At 45.9% G+C, this 20146-nt stretch overlaps 1 long non-coding RNA gene across 2 annotated transcripts; it reads right to left on the reverse strand.

Moving 5' to 3' along the window:
• Window positions 1-8544: 8544 nt before the first annotated feature.
• On the reverse strand, window positions 8545-14715 carry LOC128334061 (uncharacterized). 2 transcript variants are annotated; one of them, XR_008311166.1, is made up of 5 exons: window positions 14655-14715; window positions 13173-13392; window positions 11538-11637; window positions 10174-10293; window positions 8545-8749 (listed from the first exon to the last, which is right to left on the reverse strand). It is a non-coding gene; the product is annotated as an uncharacterized LOC128334061 (long non-coding RNA). The 2 variants fall into 2 exon arrangements; XR_008311167.1 differs by having other exon boundaries at window positions 14691-14710.
• Between the last annotated feature and the right edge of the window lie 5431 nt (window positions 14716-20146).

Raw genomic sequence — 20146 nt, forward strand, 5'->3', positions numbered from 1 at the left:
CGTGGATTTACTGCGAGGCTTTACTGCAAGTACAAAATTCCCCCCAAAACCCGACACAAAATGTGCTCTTTTTTTTACCCTGGATATAAACCAGACTACACTCTAACAAGCAATGAAATGCCCGAATCATGTGTGAAGTGCTCCTCTCCAATAGCTCACAGGAACTTTGGGGTAAATCTGGCTGATATTTGAACGCACAACAGGGGTGTAGCTATAATTGAGTGGATGGGTTCAAAGAACCCGGGCGCTCAAGCTCCTGAAGGCACCCCAGCTCCACCCCTCCCTATTTTCTTCATCATCTTCCTCACTCTGAGGGGGCACCAGGGAAAGGGGTGAACATGGGCCCTCTCTCCCCTAACACACACCCTCCATTCCAGACGAGAGGCAAGCTAAAAACCAGACATGAAAAACTCTTAGTGGAACATGCCCTCCAGTTGGACACCATTGATGGAACTACCCTCAGTGCCTGCACTCACTTGCCAGTGTGACCAGGACTACATTATTTAATGAACATGGCCCCTAAGGGATCTAGGCCCATGGCACACTCGGTGAGAAGTAGCGTAAAACCCCAACCACCAATGGTCAACTAGGTAGGAACAAAAAAATCCTACTTAGCCTCTAGAAAAGTGACCAGCTATTCCTTTACTGAGACTGGGTGGATCAGTGGGTGGATTGGTGGGTGGATGCTCTGGATGCTGGATGTGTCAGTGGGAGGTTGGGTGTGGAGATGGTGTTGAACTGCTGCATCCAGCATCTAGAGCTTCTAAAAGCCACGGACCCACCAGCAGCCAATTAGACATGCAGTGTCATGTGCCCTGTGGACAGCATCCAGTGCCGGTCACAATGCCATGCCCCCTCCCCCAACACTATGTGGGGCACCAGGGGTAGGAGTGACTTTGTAAAGAGATAAATTGTCTCCAGACATTGGTGGTCATCTGCCCACTTCTTCCCCTTCCCCCTTTTTGTTCCTGGTACTCACTCAAAGCACAGCAGAGCAGGGCTGAAAAACTGAAGAGCAGAATCCAGTTCATCTTTTGGTTTCTCGCAGTAGGTGATCAAACAGCAGGAGAGATAAATATTAAACTAACTCAGGAGTGTGGGGGGAAAGGACAAAAGGTCTGTGCTGAATGCCCTGAGATCAATCTTCAGCAAAGGATCCACCTGAACCTTTCCAGCCCAAATTATAAGTAACGTGTTATCAGCAAAACACAGGGCTGGAACAGAACATTCCCTGCCTGTAGGCGAGCTTCAGCTGGACACTTAGCAGCCGGCTCCCTATGTTCCTTAACAAATCAGGGCCGCACAGGGCAGCATGTGTGAATTCTGTGATTTGAACTCCCAGCATCTTTTTATTTTTCCAGCAGCCAGCAAGGGAGGCCAATTTGGATCAAGGCTGCAGCCTGGGAGAAGCCTGGGGAAATCTATCACCTCCATGTACCCTGGAGACCCACAGCCAGTCAATGGCAACAATACTGAGCTAGATGGACCATGTGAATGACTGTAAAGGAACTTCCTATGTCCCTAGATATGCAGCAGATATCCCAGAAGTCTCTGCCTATGTGCAGCCTAACACCATTGTGCTGCATCAGCATCAGAGCTCCATGTACATTGTGGTGAAGTAGATGGCACTGCTGTGAGGCTCAAGCCACTTTCAGCCATAGGTTAAATCTGGAAGCTGGGAATCGTCCCACAGACTATCGCTGAGCCATGGCCTGGCAGTCTCCAGTTTCAGGGCAGAGGAGCCCCTCCCTCCCCGTGGGCCACCAAAGCTGCATCCCAGCGAGGTCTGTAGCACTCGCATCACCAGACTGAGGACAAGGTGTCAGGATGTCTGCAGGACAGCAACCATTGGCCATTATTTTCAAGGGGATATGCCAAGAGCGATCGTGCCTTTCTGGCATCGCTCTCCCACCCCCAGGAGGAAAAGGGTATTTAAACCCCTCTGTCATAGGAAGCTGCCGTATACAGAGTCAGACCATTGGTCTATCTAGCTCAGTATTGTCTTCACAGACTGGCAGCTGCTTTTCCGAGATTGCAGGCAGGAATCTCTCTCAGCCCGATCTTGGAGAAGCCAAGATGGGAACTTGGAACCTTCTGCTCTTCCCAGAGCAGCTCCATCCCCTGAGGGTAATATCTTCCAGTGCTCACAGATCAAGTCTCCCATTCATATGCAACCAGGGCAGATCCTGCTTAGCTTCGGGGACAAGGCATGCTTGCTACCACAAGACCAACTCTACTTCAAGGCAGCAAAGTCTTGCACGAGCTGAAATACTGGTATCGGGGGATGCATAGGGGCTCTCTAGTTCTCTGTTACTCCAGGAAGGGATCATGATGACTTCCTAGGATGTATATGAGGGCAGGCAAAGGATCCTGAGGTTCTGACCACCGTGACAAAGGATGCCCTTGGACTCATAGACCTGGGCCAAGAAGTCCAGGAAGCCCCGACACACTCCTGCCCCACCTTGTTGGCTTGCTGACCAAGGATTAGCCCTCACATGAGAGGACCAGTGCACTGAGAAGGCTCCATGAGCTTCAGGTCTCCGTCAGACTGCACTGTCATGAGATTGCCCATCCAACTATAGGGGGCCCCACCAATGTGGGATCAAGGATGCAGCCAGGGCCCCCTGGTATCTCTAACAATAGAAGTCATATTCCACACATTCCACTCTCCGCTCCACCCTTACAGAGTCCTAAGGAATCCGGGCTGCTCCATCTGTCCGGGTGCTTCTGGGTGGGCATCGCTGGGTGACATTGAGGATGGCTTCTAACAAACCTGAGGTTTGGCCAACGAAACGCACTACCAACTGCAGCTTCATATTACAGTTTGGGCTCGCAAACCTCAGGTCACTTTTGAGACAAAACTACAGTTTCACACATTCAGATGGCCACAAAATCAAACTTCTGCCTCGTTTGCCTCCACTTTAGTGTTATGTGCAAAAGCAGCCTCTGCTTCTTGGTGATATTATGGTGATATTAGTCTCTGCTTCATGGTAATATTATGCACTGGATTCCACATTTGTCCCCCAAAAAATTTATTATGTTTAAATCTGTATACCACTTTCCACAGCAAGCCCCAAAGCAGCTAGTGACATCGACAAAAGCTATGAATACAATAAAAACAACTTTAAAACACAATAGGACTGTAAGAAAGAGACCAGTTTAAAAAAAGAAAAGAAAACGTTTTTGAAAGACACAGATTCAGAACAACCCGCAGCTTCCTTCAGTCCTGAAGGCATGGTGGAATAAAGAGGTCTCAACCGCCATTGGAAGGCCAGAAGGAAAGAGGTGGCACAAATGTCCTTGGGGAGGGAATTCCAGGAGCAAGGCACCCTTCACACAGTGTGGCTGCTCCATCAGGGAGAGTTCTTCCTCCATTTAGAAGAGGTTGAAGCTTCTCCCTAAATCAAGGGCACCTCTGTCTTCTCAGTTGAGGTATTGGAAACTTTACCAGAGAATGTTGAAGAGTCTTTGGAAAGCTGAACATGGGAGAGAAGAAAGGCCTTCTTTTACAGCCACATTGGAGCTGTTCTGAGTCTGATTTCATCCGTCGTTACAATAGTCACGGTCTTTGCAACATTTGGTGGTCACCCTGCCAAACATTGGATCTACTACAGAAGTTTCGCATTTATCACCAGGCTTCGTGCATCCTTGTCTGAAAAAATTGCGTACATCTTCTGCAGAAGAGGAAAAGAGAGGAATTAGTATACCCATGTTGTTTTCCTATATCATGGCAGATCCTCAGTTTATTTGTGGCAGTTCCTCAGTAATACCCGCTCTGAGACTGAACAGAGTTAAGGGCTGTTCTCATGACCCTAAACAGGGTTGAAGGAGCAGACAAGGTACGCAAGCCATGAGTGCTTGTGATCAGCGGCCATCTGTTTGTGAAGATCAAGGTAGAAGGAGAGAAGACTGATTATGTGGGAGCTGAGTAGGATGGGCGCGCCAACCTACATTTTGCTTTCGGCATTTTATCAAGGGTGGAAAAATACCAGGGGTGGTGGTGTCCAGCAATGGGACATGGATGTGTTGCCCATCAACCTCTCCCAGCTGGTGAGCATCTGAGCAAAGATGGGCCATGCATCTGCCAGTTGTTGTGTGCCAATTGGGGGATAAGGGGGCCCTCTAGTGGCCGCTGGATACAGATGGCCCATGGACATTTGTTCCCCAGGCTCCTGATCCATTGTCCCTACACAGGCAAGCATTCATTTGGGAGCAAACATACCTTTAAAGATAATAACTGTCTTGCACTGTTCCCCTTCCTCTGGTTCACAAGTTGCCTCTCCAACGGTACAACCAAGACCTTTTCTATTTATTTTGCAGGAACGGCAGACAAGAGCTTCCGCTGTTGGAAAGAGGAGCACCAGTGTCCAGAGAGTGTGTGACAACTGACTAGAATCGCAACATTTCCTGTACTGATGTATTCACTTAAAACCTTTTAATCCCATGTTCCCCAAGCTCAATGCAGCTCACATAAAACTCATCAAAACAAATGTGATGTGAACATTATTGCAAAGAGCAAAAATTGGCCAGGCTTTCTGGGGAAGTGCCAACTCTATTCTCTCCCATCAAGGCTGGAGGCAGGTTATAGGGCTGTTTTCACAATCAGCATTGGAGTAGGAAAATTTGGGAGCCATGCGCACTCCTGATTGGCCATCATGAGAATTCTACAAGCAAGGTAGGAGGAGGGGAAATTAATAATCTGCTAGCTGGAGATGGAGGCAGGCAACAGTGAACCCAGAACTTGTACCCACCTAAAGAGTGAGGATGGAGGGAAAGCGCTCTCTGTGCCTCCCAACTCCATCTCCAGCTGGCAGACAAGCATTTTCCTTTCCTCCAAGCCTTGCAGAATTCTCACAATGGCCAATCAGGAGAACACAAGTCTCCCGAATTAGGGCTGGAAGCTTCTGCTACCCTAATGTCGATTGTGAGAACAGCCCTAATGGTTTTTGAATGAGTTGAAAATGGTTTCACATAGGCTTCCCTTGACCATTTCTTTTGTCCCAGTCCCATGGCGACCTCAGGTCCACCATTTTGCCTATTGTCCTAACATAACCTAAACCTAAAAAACCTCTTAGCAAGTTTTAGGGGGATGTGTGTGTCGAGCATGAGCTGTGATCCTTTGTTTTAAAAACTACCTTCAATACTCTGAAAACACGTGTCTTCCACCTGAATCCTTTGAAGAAGCATAATATCCATTTCTCTCTACAATACATTTGCTAACTGGGCAAAGGGGCACCTTTTAAAGGGATGACTCCAGAACAGAGGGAGAATACAACTGTCCTTTTTCAACCCAGCATAATATCTGTCCAGTGGCTGTTGCTTGTGTCTCACCTGTATTTCTTTTTAGATCATGAGTCCTTTTGGGAAATGTCTCATTCCATATGCAGGGACAATGGAGTTGTGGGGGGCGGGGCGGGAAATGTCTCTAGGATGCAGGATGCGTTGGGCTGCCATGAATTCTCCAAACCCGCCTCCAGCGTGCCCCCTACCCTGCTCCATTGCCCCCTTTCCCCCTGCTGTGCTCCCCACCCTCCCTCACTGGAGGTGGGTTTGTTAAAGCACTCTGGCCACACCCCTTCCCCGTGTCATGATGCCGGTGCTGGGAACAAGCACACAACAGCCCCTCGCCCTCTGCGGACAGCAAAGCACTTTCTTCGCTGACTGGATGCTTCCTTTTCCTCCCTTATCCCACTGAGGACCTTTTAATTTTGTTTTGCATGCACACAAAATTGGGGCTTAGGTAATGGAAATTAGTTGAGTTCTCTTTCTGCCTCACACATGGAGCCCCTCTTGCCCTTGTTTGCTATGTTGTGCTACTCACCCAGGACACAACAGAGCAGGATGGAGATGCTGAGAAGCAGGGTCCTATTCATCTTTTGGTTTCTCCCACTGATTTGATAGAGAAACAAGGTTTTGTCTGCAGGACTGTGGGAGTAGAGCAAGGATGGGTCGGTCGGACTGTTCACACACTTGCTCCTGGAGCAACTCTGAATTTAAACCTTCGACGGGGAAGCCAAGCCTGGAAAGAGCCCATGTGACTCTTTACACTGGAAATGGTCAATAATATAAATCTTATCAGCCCAAGAGCAGAACATTCTATGTCAGCTTGAAGGTTTTGGCTGAATGCTTGGCACACAAATTAATGAGCTTTATTAATGACCCAGAGGTGAAATTATCAGGATGATCGTGATGCAAAAGGGGCAGGTCTTCAAATGTTGGAGACTGCATTCTCTACTTTGTTACATGTTGCTGCATTCAAGTTTTGTTATGGTGGAATCTCGCCTCTACATATGCTGTACTAGAGAAGATGCTATGCTAAATATTGTACTTAGGGCTGACATCCAGAGCAACCAACCACATTTATTGTTCATTTTTTATACCGCCTTTCATAAGGCATCCCATGGTGATTTGCAAAATCTAAAATACCATAAAACTCCATAAAAATCACATTTAAAATCTTAAAATTAGTTAAACAAGAAGAACCATAGAATACCCCCCCCCAAAAAAACCCCATAAATAAGACAAACAGAAGCAGGAAAGCTGGGAGACCCAGCAGGTTTAAAAGCCTGAACAAATAAAAAGGTCTTTAGTTGTTCTTTTAAAGTTTCCACAGATGTCAAAGAGCAGACATTCATTGGGAGGACATTCCAGAGCCTGGGAGCAACAACCAAGAAGGCCCTGTCCTGTGTGCATGACAATTTAGCCTCTCCAACTTGGGTACATGGAGCGAAGGTCCCTCTGAGAACCTTGTTGCAAAACCCTTGGAAGCAAGTGGTCCTTCAGGTATCCAGGGCCCAAACTGTTAAGAACTTTAAAGATGATAACCAGCACCTTGAATTGGATCCGGAAACAAATTGGCAGCCAGTGCAGCTCGTTCAAAACAGATGTAATAGGCTCCACATGCACAGTTCCACAGAGAGAACCCTGGCATCTGCATTCTGCACCAACTGAAGTTTCAGAATATTGTTCCAGGGAAACCCCACACAAAGCATATTGCAGTAATCCAACTGTACATGACTTAGGCATGGGTAACCATGGCCAGTTCTGCCTTTTCAAGAATGGGACACAGCTGGTGCACTAGGCAAAGCTGTGCAAAGGCACCCTTGGCCACTGCCTTCACCTGGGCATCTAAAAGTAGAGCCGGGTCCAGCAGCAGCCGCACATGCAAGCTGCGCATTTGCTCTTTCAAGAGGAGGACAACCCTATCCAGAGCTGGTTGAATCACCCTATCCCAACTGGATTCTCTACTGACCAGCAGCACCTCCACCTTGTCTGGATTTAACCTCAGTTTGCTAGCCCACATCCAGCCCATCACTACCTCAAGCCCCTGGTTTAGTACAGCCACATGTGGGAGACTTTGCTCAAGCACAATCTGGCCACTCACACAAGTGTATCCTGCTAGTGGCTTGCTTGCCCCAGCCTGGCTTCTGATTACTCATGATGAGGCCATTGCGGATGTCTCATGGGATATCTCATAGGAGGAGAGCTGCTCTTGTGGTAGCAAGCATGAATTGTCCCCTTTGCTAAGCAGAGTCTGCCCTGGTTTGCATTTGCATGGGAGACTACATGTGTGAGCACTGTAAGCTAATCCCTTTCGAGGATGAGGCTGCTCTGAGTAGAGCATCTGAGGTTCCAAGTTCCCTCCCGGGAATCTCCAATATAGGGCTGAGAACTCTATCTGCCTATCTGAACTCCTGCTCTGAACCTTGCAGAAGTCACTGCCAGTCTGTGTAGACTAGTGATTCTCAACGTTGGGTCTCCATATGTTATTGGACTTCAACTCCCATCCACAGACTTCAAATCCCCAGCCACAGTGGCCTTTGGTTGGGGATTATGGGAGTTGAAGTCCAATAACATCTGGGGACCCAACGTTGAGAATCCCTGGTATAGACAATACCAAGCTAAATGGGCTCACTGACTTGGTAGAAGTTAGATTTTAATTCTCAGTTTTTCCAATTGAGAAGTCAGGGCTGAGTTAGGGGAACTGTTTTGATTCTCGCCCGCCTGGCTCAGCATTCCATGAAGGAGGCATGGCAGAACAGGCCTGCTCCTGATATTAACATGCCTCCTTTTCACATGCCTTCTCAGCCTCTCCCAGCCAGCTTCTAGAAAAAGAAAGCCTCCCAGCTAACATACTGACTGCAAGCCACTGGGATAGGTGGAGGAAATGTGTGGGAAGATGGTAGATAGGCCCAGTCCCTGATGAGGGGTATGGCCAGCAGTCAGGGCTGTGGCTGGTGGCATCTGGGCATTGCCTGAAGATTTGGCTGGCCTCTGTTTTGCAGTGCAGAAGGCCCTGAAGACAGGTCCATATCACGAGCCCCTTTCCTGATGGGCCAGTCATATTTGCTTTTTCATTCCCTATAACAGTAATGTAGCAGAACAAACAAAATGAAATGCATCCTGTCAACAGACAGCCTCACCGATGAAAACATGCCATCACCAAATTCATCTGGCCCACCAGTTAATTTTTTTAAATGTAATTCATCTACTAGTTCAACTGATTCAAATCTCCCAGAAGGGAGAGATTCATTGGAGGCCCAGTGCTGTGCTGATGCTATTTATTTATAATGCATATTTATTTAAAGAAAAAAAATGGTTTTATTGAATTTTCATAAATAAACATTACAAAGGTCTTTGTTATGACAGCATTTCCTCCGTATAACACCGAAGCCTGGAACATGATCGGTAATGTTGCATATCTTGGATTTCAAGGAGCACCCTTTTAGGACAAAGGGTTTTGCACCTACTATGGAAGAACAGAAACAAATGATCACAAGCATACATCAGGGATGTGCATGGGATTTGTTTATTTGCATGATAACAAGCCAACCAAGAAGCAAGGGAATTGCAAGCCAATCGGAAGCCAGTGCCAAAACCAGTCAGCAAGGGGAAAACAGGCATCCAACATGGAAGTTAGGAACTTGAAATATTCCGACTTGGAATGGGGTTGTTCCTTTCCAAGCTCGAAACAGACCTTTCAGTTGAAGGGTGTTCTGTTTTGAGCTCAAAACGTTCTGCTCATCCCTAACATAAATGTCATATTTATGTGATTAGTGGCTGACACAGAGAGCAAGGATGCACCAGCAAAGTAAGCGAGAAACCTAACAGAAGTTCCTAACGAACTGCACCAGTGCAGCAGAAAAGCACCGGTTTATTTTCTAATCATTGTATTTTTCATTTTTGCAGAAGTAAACAAAACATGAAAAGAAAAGAAAACCAGACAGACTGCAGCTCAGCAACAAGTATAACACTTCAGATTCTTGTGGATTCACTTAATCCAATTAGAATATTTTAAAATCCAATTAGAAAATGAAAACCATTTTCTGCCTTTCAGATCCAGCGGCATAGTAACGTTGGCAGCAGTCTGTGTTCAGTTTTGGGGGGGTTTTTTTGCGTAGCATCACTGCCACAGCCCTTGATGCCTCCCTGCCACTTACCCACTGCTGAGCCCCCATCGGGCCCCACGCCCTACTCAACTGCTGCCTTCACAACATAGAGATGTGCAGAACAGTTTGTGGTCGGAAAGTTCCAACAAATACCACAAATGAATACAACAAATATTTATATACTGCTTCACAACAAAAGTTCCCAAAGTGGCTTACATAGATAAAAATAAGTAAATAAAATGGCTCCCTGTTCCCAAAGGACAAAAAATCTAACAAAGAAACATAAGATAGATACCAGCAACAGCCACTGGAGGGATGCTGTGCTGGGGATGGATAGGGCCAGTTGCTCCCCGCCCCGCTAAATAAAGAGAATCATCACCTTTAAAAGGTGCCTCTTTGCTCAGTTGGCAGGGAACTAGGAGAAGGGTGAAGTTGCTCAGCTGGTGAGACTTCTCTCCCTCCAGAGCCCAGAGACATTTGTTCTCCTTTGTCCTTCCTTGTTGAATTACTGTATTATTTACCTGAATCCAAGTCTAGGTTTTTTCCAAGCTCTTTGATATTAAAAATGGGGCAGGGGAGATCGTAAATTCAGAGGCTTCTTCCTTTGGGATAAAGGCAGATATAACCTGTACTTAACCTGAATTGTTTAAGAGGGCTGTCTTACATTCAGAGTCGATTTCTATTCAGGCAAATATGGTATAGCTATACCTGTGCCCAAAAATGAAACAGATGTCATTTATGGGGCAATCTAAGTGGGCTCTACTCTAGGGAAAGGGGAACTTACGTGGAATGATTCTGGTAACTCTGCACTGCTGCCCATGTTCAGGATGACAGATTTCCTTTTTGGTGCGACAGCCCCAAAATGGTTCATAGTGTTGACAGACGCGGCATACGAGAGCTTCAGCTGTGGGAAGGGGAGAGAGAAATATATCTCATTGGCAGCAAAAGGAAAGGACAAGCCATCATCATCCCAGAACTGCCCACAAGCATGAAAGAAGAGAAAGGATGTAGCCATAACTGTAGTTATAGAGGTTTAGGGTTGCTAGCTGAGCAGGAGGAATCAGGGCTGGCCAGGGCGTTGTGTGTGAATCCTGAGGGCTGGACAACCCTCAGGAGCAGATTTAGGCATAGGGAAAGGACTTTTGCTCTCTCTTCCATGCATAGTCCACTGCACAAGAAGCGTTTAGTCCAGGGATGGTGAAGGCTTTCTGTGGGCAGGAAGCCCTTCTTCCATTGTCTACCCAGCATGGTGCAGTGGTTAGAGTGCTGGATGAGGACTGGGGAGACCCGAGTTCAAATCTCCATTCAGCCATGATACTAGCTGGGCGACTCTGGGCTAGTCACTTCTCTCTCAGCCTAACCTACTTCACAGGGGTGTTGTGAGGAGAAACTCAAGTAGGTAGTACACCGCTCTGGGCTCCTTGGAGGAAGAGCGGGATATAAAATGTAAAATAAAATAAAATAAAATAAATAATAAATACGGTTGTGAAACATATCAGCCAGCACCTCCATGGCTCATTTTGTCTTCGATCATAGGAACATAGGAAGCTTCATTTTTTACTAAGCTAGACAATCGGTCCATCAAACTCACTGCTACACTGTCTAGCAGTGACTCTTCTAGGTCTCAAGCAGGAGCCTTTCCCAGCCCTACCTGGAGACGCCAGGGATTGAACCTGAGACATCTGCCTGCAAAGCAGATGCTCTACCACTGAACTACAGCCTCCATCTCTCCAAATATCAGGATTTATCTATCTATCTATCTATCTTTATTTATTTATTTATTTATTTATTATATCCCACTCTTCCTCCAAGGAGCTCAGAATGGTGTGCGTGGTTATTTTTTCTCTCCTCACAACAACCCTGTGAGGTAGGTTAGGCTGACAGATACAGGACTGGTCCAGAGTCACCCAGCTAGTATCATGGCTGAATGGGGATTCAAACTCGGGTCTTCTCAGTCCTAGTACAACACTCTAACCACTACGATATGCTGGCTCATTAGGGACATAGGAAGCTGCCTTATACCAAGTCACACCATTGTTCCATCTAGCTCAATATCATCTTCACTAACTGGCTGCAGCTTTCCAGGGTTTCAGACAGGAACCTTTCTTAGCCCTACCTGAAACAACAAAGATTATTATTTTTACTCACATAAAAAACAGCAGATCAGGATAGAGAAACTGAGAAGAAGAATCTTATTCATTGTTTGTTTCCTTTCGGCAGTTGCTGACCAAGTGGAAGGAGCAAAGTCCTGTGAGAAGAATAAAGACCTATGAATGAAGGATGGATTCTGCAAGCTTCACATGTAACTCAAGGGCCAGAGATGGGCTTATATGCTTGGCATGGATCTGAACCTTCCCAGCTGAAAAGATGATGAACTCAAATCTTATCCTCAAAGCATAGTCTGAGATAAGAACATTCCCTGCCCAGTGATATCCTTCAACTGAGTACACAATGTCTACTGCCCACCTCCAATTAAACAGAGATTAAAGGCATGCATAATTAGGAGCAGTCTAAAGAGGAACTAGCAAACAAATCAAAAGGCCTTGTTCTGAGTAAGTGCATGGAGCTTGGTGGTTCTGGGTTATTTGTCTCCCTCAGCTTTTTACAAGTGGTTAAGTGACTCGTATTCTACTCCCTGGCAATAGTTTCATGGGATGAACTCTGGTTCTAGTGTGGTGAGAAAGGGAGAACTTCTCTCTCCACACCATGCATCATTTCAGAGACCTCTGCCACATGTCCCGTTAGTCACCATCTTTCGGTACATATAAGATGGAGCACAGTAGTTTTTCTAGCTCCTGGCGGGATTCTAGCCACTCAAGGCAGTCCATTGGTCTGTCTAGACCTGGATGGAATGTATATGTGCAGGTTATGTCTGAGAAATAGATTCTGGCGTTTGTGACCTTGCAGCTGTGCTCAAGATGTCACTGCCTCTCCTCTCCATCCCTTGCCTGCTTTGCTCCTAGTTTGCTAGCTTTCCTATTTCTTTGCCCATCCTTCTTGCTGCCTACATCATCCTTGCAACCCTGCCCTGGAACCCAAATGCCCTGTATTTACTCTCCTAATTGTCTTTGTATAGTCCTGTATTCCTGCACCTTTTAAATTAACTCTTGGCTTTTACAGACATGCAGTTTTTGATCAGACTGCCTTCCCCTTCCACCAGGGAAGTCCTTCCATGAGGTGAGGCAGGTGAGGTGAGAAGAGACTGAGGCACCGGTGAGGTGGAAAGATGCCCCCACTGACCCACCAATGCCTGGATCAATATGAACTAACTTGGGTACAGTTGTAGGGGGACACATAGGGACACCTCAACAACATGGTTTGTGATGATGTCATCCATCCTGATTTAAGATGGATGTGTAAATGTTAGACAAACACAAGTGTCCGGATATATTGGGAAGTCTCCAACGCGCTTGCACGCTCTAGCATGGAAGCACAATGTGCGCGTGCCCACACATGTGCTAGTGCACACAGGCACATCGGAGACTTCTGGTTATATCCAGGCAATGGGGCTGCAGGGAGGTATGCTGCCACCCCAATGAGCTTTTATGAAAACGGTCACTGGCAGGGGAAGAGCGGCGGGAGGGGTAAGTGTACCTTCCCCCATTCTTAAAGCGAGACACCCCCCACTGTCAAACTGGCAGAACCACCGGTTCCATGCACATCCCTACCCTCTGATCGATTCCATTCAATACATAACATTAAAGCCATGAACTCTGTTTCTTCATCACACACACACAAATCCCTCCATTCTTGGTCTTGTTTGCGGTATTTTCTGCTACTCACCCAGCATACAACAAGGTAAGATGAAGATACTGAGAAACAGAATTTTACTCATCTTTTCCTTTCTCTGTGCCAGTAAGGATCCGACAGATAAACACGGTCTTTTCAACAGGACATGGAGAATAGGAATGGAGAAAGGAATCCTTAGTCTAAGTTTCACTGCTCACACGGTTACCCCTGAAGGAGTTGATGGGTTTAAATAGGTTGGTACAGGAAGCCAAGCCTACACAATGAAAATGGTAAATAACTGAAGCCTCATCAGAAAGCCACAGCATATGAGTAGAACACTGTATGTCCATTTGGAAGTTATCGTTTGTTTGAAGGTCAAATTAAAAAGTTATCATTAATGAGTTGAGGCATTAAGAATAGGTGGGTCTGGGCCCAGTGGCTTGGCAGATATCAATATTCAAGTCTCTGTGGGGGAGGCATAGCATGGTATTAAATTTATCAATACTGGCATTGTTTCAGCCTCGTAGATCACCGCCATATTTTTAAATAACAATGTAATGCATTAGACCCATCACTGTGTGACTGTAAGACAGTAATGGAGTGGTTACATTGCCTTGTTAAAAAACAGAAATTGTTACCTAGCAGATGTGCCACATGATCAGTAATGATGTTGTGCAATGTCACAAATTGTTCTCACTCACAATGTGCCCACCATGCACCCACACCTTCCCTTGGTCTTTGAGGCCCAACACAAAATGAGGCGGATGGAGTGCCTCACACCAGCAATGATGCCCCATGGTGTTGGTATCTTGCACTGAAGGAAAGGTTTTGGAGGATTTTTGCCAAAGTGCCCCTACTTGTAAAAATAGTGATACTAATTCCTATGGAGTTTTTCCACCATAAAAGCAAAGACTCCCCCCGCCCCCCGCTAAGAGTTGGGTAGGAGACAGGAGAGAGAGAAATAGCAAGCTGGAATTGTGAGATAAATTGAGCTTTGTAAATAGGCATTAAGTAGGCTAGATTTAACTAAGATTAAAGGTAAAGGTAAAGTGTGCCGTCAAGTCGATTTTGACTCCTGGAGCCCACAGAGCCCTGTGGTTTTCTTTGGTAGAATACAGGAGGGGTTTACCATTGCCTCCTCCTGTGCAGTATGAGGTGATGCCTTTCAGCATCTTCCTATATCGCTGCTGCCCGATACGGGACCAGCGGGGATTCGAACCGGCAACCTTCTGCTTGTTAGTCAAGCATTTCCCCGCTGCGCCACTTAAGGTGTCACTGAGATTCCCTCAGTGTTTTAAAAAAATTAATTAGGTGTAATTAGAGTGGCTGACTCCATTGAAGTCAATGGGAACCTCCTTATTACAGAAGACTAGTTTTCCTGTCTGAATTCTGACACTGGGGATGGGCAGCAAGGCAGTGTCAACTGAGAGAAGTGTGAGGTAATTCTGAAGGATGAGGAGGTTACTCTCTGCCTGACTGACAAGAGAGGTTGGTGGGAGGAGGAAAAAAGGATGCAGCAATCCTGGAAAGCCTTACTCAGAAGTAAGCCCTCCTTCAGCTCCAACTATCTACCTGGCTTTCCCCAACAATCCATTCCATGTCTCCCCTCCCCCCTTTGTGAGACTTCTCACATTCCATAACTAACGGAATAGATATTGCACTGCACTGGCAATAGAATCCTCTAACCCCTGCCAAGGACAGAGTACTGGCAAACATGTCAGCATTCTGACTTCATTGTCCAGCTGGCCACACACGGTAAAACTTTGCCAGCACTTGCCAGCATAGGCTTTAATGGAGGCAGGAAAAACGTGCTGAGCTTCATCATGTAGCCAGCCAATCAGGAACAGAAGAGGAGGGTCTTCACCTTCCTCTCCCTGCAGAGGCAGAGCTATTGTTATTTATTATTTATGTATTTATTGCATTTATAAACCTCCCCATCCAGAGGCTCTGGGCGGTGCACCACTAGTTTAGAAAACAAAAAACAAACATCATTTAGAAGACACAACTTAAAACAATATACAAACAATTTTAAGACCATTTAAAACCAATTAAAAATACGTGAAAACAATATTGCCAAAGACACAATGAGGCGATTCTCATGAGCGAGCAAAACTAGGCTGGGCTTCCTTAGCCCGGTTTTGCTCACTCATGAGAACCACCAGGCTTGTGGTGGAGGAGAGGAGAGCTGGTCCTGTGGTAGCAAGCATGACTTGTCCCCTTAGCTAAGCAGGGTCCACCCGGGTTGCATATGAATGGGAGACTTGATCTGTGAGCACTGCAAGATATTCCCCTCAGGGGATGCGACTGCCCTGGGAAGCGCAGAAGGTTCCAAGTTCCCTCCCTGGCTTCTCCAAGAGAGGGCTGAGAGAGATTCCTGCCTGCCACCTTGGAGAAGCCACTGCCAGTCTGGGAAGACAATACTGAGCTAGATAGACCAATAGTCTCACACAGTATATGGCAGCTTCCTATGTTCCTAAATACAGGTTGAGTATCCCTTATTCAGGCTGCTTGGGACCAGAAGTGTTCCAGATTTCAGATTTTTCCAGATTTTGGAATATTTGCATAATGAGATATCTTGGGCATGGGATCCAAGTTTAAACATGAAAGGTTACTGTATTATTATTTTTTTAAGGAGCCAACAGAGCAGGCGCCAAACTGAGCAGGGAGGGGGGGGGCTTTCCCTTTTCACTCTAGTGCCAAAGTGAGAACATAAAAAACATTAAAAAGCTTCACAATAAAAACAAAGCCACAACTAGAGAGAATTCCAGACAAACCCCGTCACTAACAGCCTTCTGAAATAAGAAAGTTTTGACTGCATGTTAAGCAGCAAAATTAGGAAACTGTGAGCGAGTGAGCTGAGACTTTTTGTTGTTGTTACGGTGAACACTGTGGTGGTTTCCAGATTTCGGAGCATTCCTGATTTGGGATGTCCGGATAAGGGATACTCAACCTGTAATGCAGCTGCAGCCTGGGGCGCGAGGAGGAGGAAGCCTTAAAGTACCCCTAAGGGTAGTAGTTGTTTATTCACAAATGAGAGAATCAGGAGCACACACAGCTCCTGAAGCTAGTAAGATGCTTGACCTACCTACCCAGTTAGCAATAATCAGAAGTGGCTTATTGTGTGGTAGAGTGGGTTAGGTTAAAAAATCTGTTACGGCAAACGCACTGACCAACACTTAGAGACATGCAGTTATGGAATGAAAAGGCAAAACAGAAGTTAAATACATGTGTATATTTGGGAGAGAGCAAAGCACCAACCACAAACTGCAATGTTTTCCCCATTCCCTCTCCTCCCACTCATGACCTGACCTACCCAGATGGAATAAAAAGAGCACATATTGTCCTTACGTTTTCTTTTTCTCGACCTGCTTTCCCCCTTGCCTCTCTGTTATTGTGTTTGGAATTTCTGTATCTCAAGAAGCCCTGGCAGGTGCTTGGATGTTTTGGCAAGAATATGTTTGAGTTCAGGATTGGAGACTTAATGCGATCAGTCCCACATCTGGCCTTCTCTCTCTTCTCCTGCTTCTGTAGCTGTGGTGTAGGTGAGAACTGAAACCAAGGCTGAGGTCCTGATTAGACCTGATGATACCAAAATGGATCATTGCTCCCTCGGGACTGGTTTGTGGCCTTTGTACTCCAGCTTGGAGGGATACCAAAGAGAACAAAATGGACCCTGCTCATTACATGTTACCATTTCCCCAAACAAATACACACCCCTAATATTTATACCCCATGCTGTCTGCAAGGAGCTCAGAGCAGCTTAGATATGGTCCCTATTCCGGCAGGGCACTAGTTTGAGAGACCAAAGGAGAGGCAAAGAACATTATTAGGGGAGCGAGGACTTTGCTATACACTGAGGTCATTAACACAAGCAAAAGCAGAGGCTATTCCCACAATCACCCAAAAATGGGCTAAGGGAGCCCAGCCCGCTTTGGAGTGATCATGTGCTGCAATGGAGTGATCATGTGCTGTGTCCTCCTCTTGAAAGAGCTTCACAGCAATTGTGTGAAGTGCCTCACTGTGTTCTACCCAGGTTTGGGAGCTGTGTGTGCGCCCAATTTTTGGTTGTGTGGAAGCAAGGTAGGAGCAAAAGCTACCCAGGTTTTCCTCCTACCTTGCTTCCACACAAGCAAAAATTGAGAGGACACACAGCTTCCAAGCCTAGGTAGAACACAGTTTTTGATTGTGTGAATGGCCTCATTGCCTTTTTGGATTTGGTGCTATCCAGGTTGGTTTTCTCTTCCTGTCCAAGACCATGTGGCAGGAAAGCCTGGGGTAGTGGGAGAGATCATTACCAAGACAGTTGAAATCTTCAGGGGAAATGACTCTGAACCGCCCCCACCCCTACACACATGGTCTCATCCCTCCGAGTTCCTGGCCAAGATGGAAGATAAAGGATTGGCCTGGCTGCTGGGAGGTTGGAGAAGTCCCCTCCCTTGCTTCTTGTGGGGCAGAGGAGTGAATGAATGAGGCTTATTTAAACAATGGATTCAAGCTATAGGACCCTAATACACTATGACTACATTGTCCGACACTTTGCTGCAAAGTTCTAGTCTGTAAAGCAAAAAAGGGAGTGGGAAATATTTTGGAGGGAGTGCCCACTATCCTTGCTAGATCTTGAATCTGTAGCTTCTGCAGTGAAATCTTATTTATTTATTCAAAATACTTATATCCTGCCTCTTAGCGCCTCACAAGCTGGCTTACAAAAGTGGCAATGCCACAAGAAGACAGATTGTGAACACATATTACAAACGATTACAGTCGTCAGTCTTTGGATTGTGGTGATTGATTGATTGATAGATTGAGTGCCGTCAAGTCAGTGTCAACTCTTAGTAGATAGATAGATAGATCTATCTATCTAGACATAGATAGATTCTCTCCAGGATGATCTGTTGCAGCATCAGTGTTCGGACACAATGCTGCCGCCCCCAAACCACAGGTTGGAGTGCTGAAACTCACAACAAACTGAAGGTTCAAATTGAACCTTGGCAAGGGAAACTGCAGGTTGCTTTTGTTGTGAAAGTGCGGTTTCATGCATTCGGACATACAGGAATTCCAATCTCTGCCCCATTGAACCTCGGTTTTGTGTTAACATGCAAATGGGGCCAGTATCATACTGGTTGTTGCTAGGCCAGCAAAGGAGGCCTTGGTATCTTTGCTCAACCTCTGCTGCAGCCCTGCAAAAATGGCTGCAGGAGGACACAGAACTTTTTTGGAAGGGAGGAGCCAAATTGGGCCTTGATAAGATGCCGGAGGGGGGCCCATGGCCTTGCTGCAGCTTCTGCTGCAGGAGCAGTCGCATAGCTACAACTGAACAAGCCAAGGGCAAATGTCTCTGGGGCCCTGAGGGAGTGGGGCCCTGCTGACTGGGAGAAAGCCTGCTCTTTGCTCTCTTCCGTCCACCGCTCTGAAGAAGAAGTGTGGGCAGGAGTCCACTTATTGTCCCAGGCTCCACTCCAGCCTTGCCTTGACCTTGTGCAAGAGGACACAGTTCTTTCTCGGTGGGGGGAGCCCAAAGGCAATGGGTCTTCAGCAGGCCTGATGGAGGGGGCTTCACTGCCTTGCCCTGCCCTCTAGGGTGAGCCTGCTGGAAATGACACCCGATGGGCATTCAGTCACTGATATGGTGTCCATGCCAGATGCATCTATGCCAGACTGCAGTAATATATCTGTCTCTATAGTCCAAAAGAAATCATCAGGAAAAGGGTGAGGCCACACAGCACCATCTTCCACCGCAAAGGCTTTCAAAGCTGAGCCAAAATGATCTCGGGAGCTTAGATGTCACAGAAGATGAAGATCTGCTGAGTTGAGAGTCGCATTACTGCAGAAGAAGTCTGTTAAAAGCAATACTTGTTTCTGCTGCTGCACACAACCTTTGTCACTTTGTTGTTATCATGGCTTACATAATTGCAGGGTTCACCTGGCTCTGAGCAGCCTGTTTTGACATATAGTGGTTTGTTTCCTGTGGGGAGGTTAAAAACACAAACGTTAGAGGTCAAGACAAAAGTGGCATATCCAAAGGAATTTTTCAACCCACGGAACGCAACTAAATTCCTCCTGCCATCTGAGTTTGCATGACAGACAGACATACATTTTATCATATCCAATACTGGATACCTGTCAGTTGTATATATGTGGAAAAAGTAAATCAAATATAATTTGGAAATAATTGAAATCAATATTATCAAATATAACGATAATGACTAATGTTGAGGTGGCTTTTGACCCCAAAATGTCATTATAAGAATACAGGCACTCCCTATGAACACCCGACTTATGAATGACCCATACTTACAAACAAAGCTTCATAACATAACATAACATCCCCAACTTACAAATGCCAACTTACATCCACTTCATAACATCCCCAACTTACAAATGCCAACTTACATCCCCTTCATAACATCCCCAACTTACAAATGCCAACTTACATCCCCTTCATAACATCCCCAACTTACAAATGCCAACTTACATCCCCTTCATAACATCCCCAACTTACAAATGCCAACCCACACATACAATCTGTCCCTCTTAGGAACTATATGGATTCCAGGTTATCAACATCCAACTTACAACTGAGCTTTTAGAACACAATCCATTTCTAAGCAGGGTTTGCTTCCTGTATACAAACCCGTTAGCAGTATAGTATAAATCTTTAATATCAAATTTATTAACAGCTGCCAAAGTGGTTATTGCCACTGCCAGAATGTAAAATCTTTTGTTATAAAATAATGGTAACGTGTGGCAAATAGCACAGTTGTTGACCCCAAGTTTGTTTGTGTTCTTGGTGACATACAAAATAAACCTTTTTTTATACTGACTGGAAGCCCTTTGTTAATTACTGAAAGTTTCAGTATAATACATATATTAACTTTTATACACATTTTTCAGTTTTGTAAGATCACGGTGCTAAATGTTTTATGGCATTTTTATGTATTGGATGGAGTATCGAGATTATATGTATTTTCATGATTTAATGGCAGTTTATTCTAAAGTGGCAAGGTGAAGGATTTGTAGAATATAAGGGT

This window comes from Hemicordylus capensis, chromosome 8 (assembly GCF_027244095.1).
Source record: "Hemicordylus capensis ecotype Gifberg chromosome 8, rHemCap1.1.pri, whole genome shotgun sequence".
NCBI lineage: Eukaryota > Metazoa > Chordata > Lepidosauria > Squamata > Cordylidae > Hemicordylus > Hemicordylus capensis.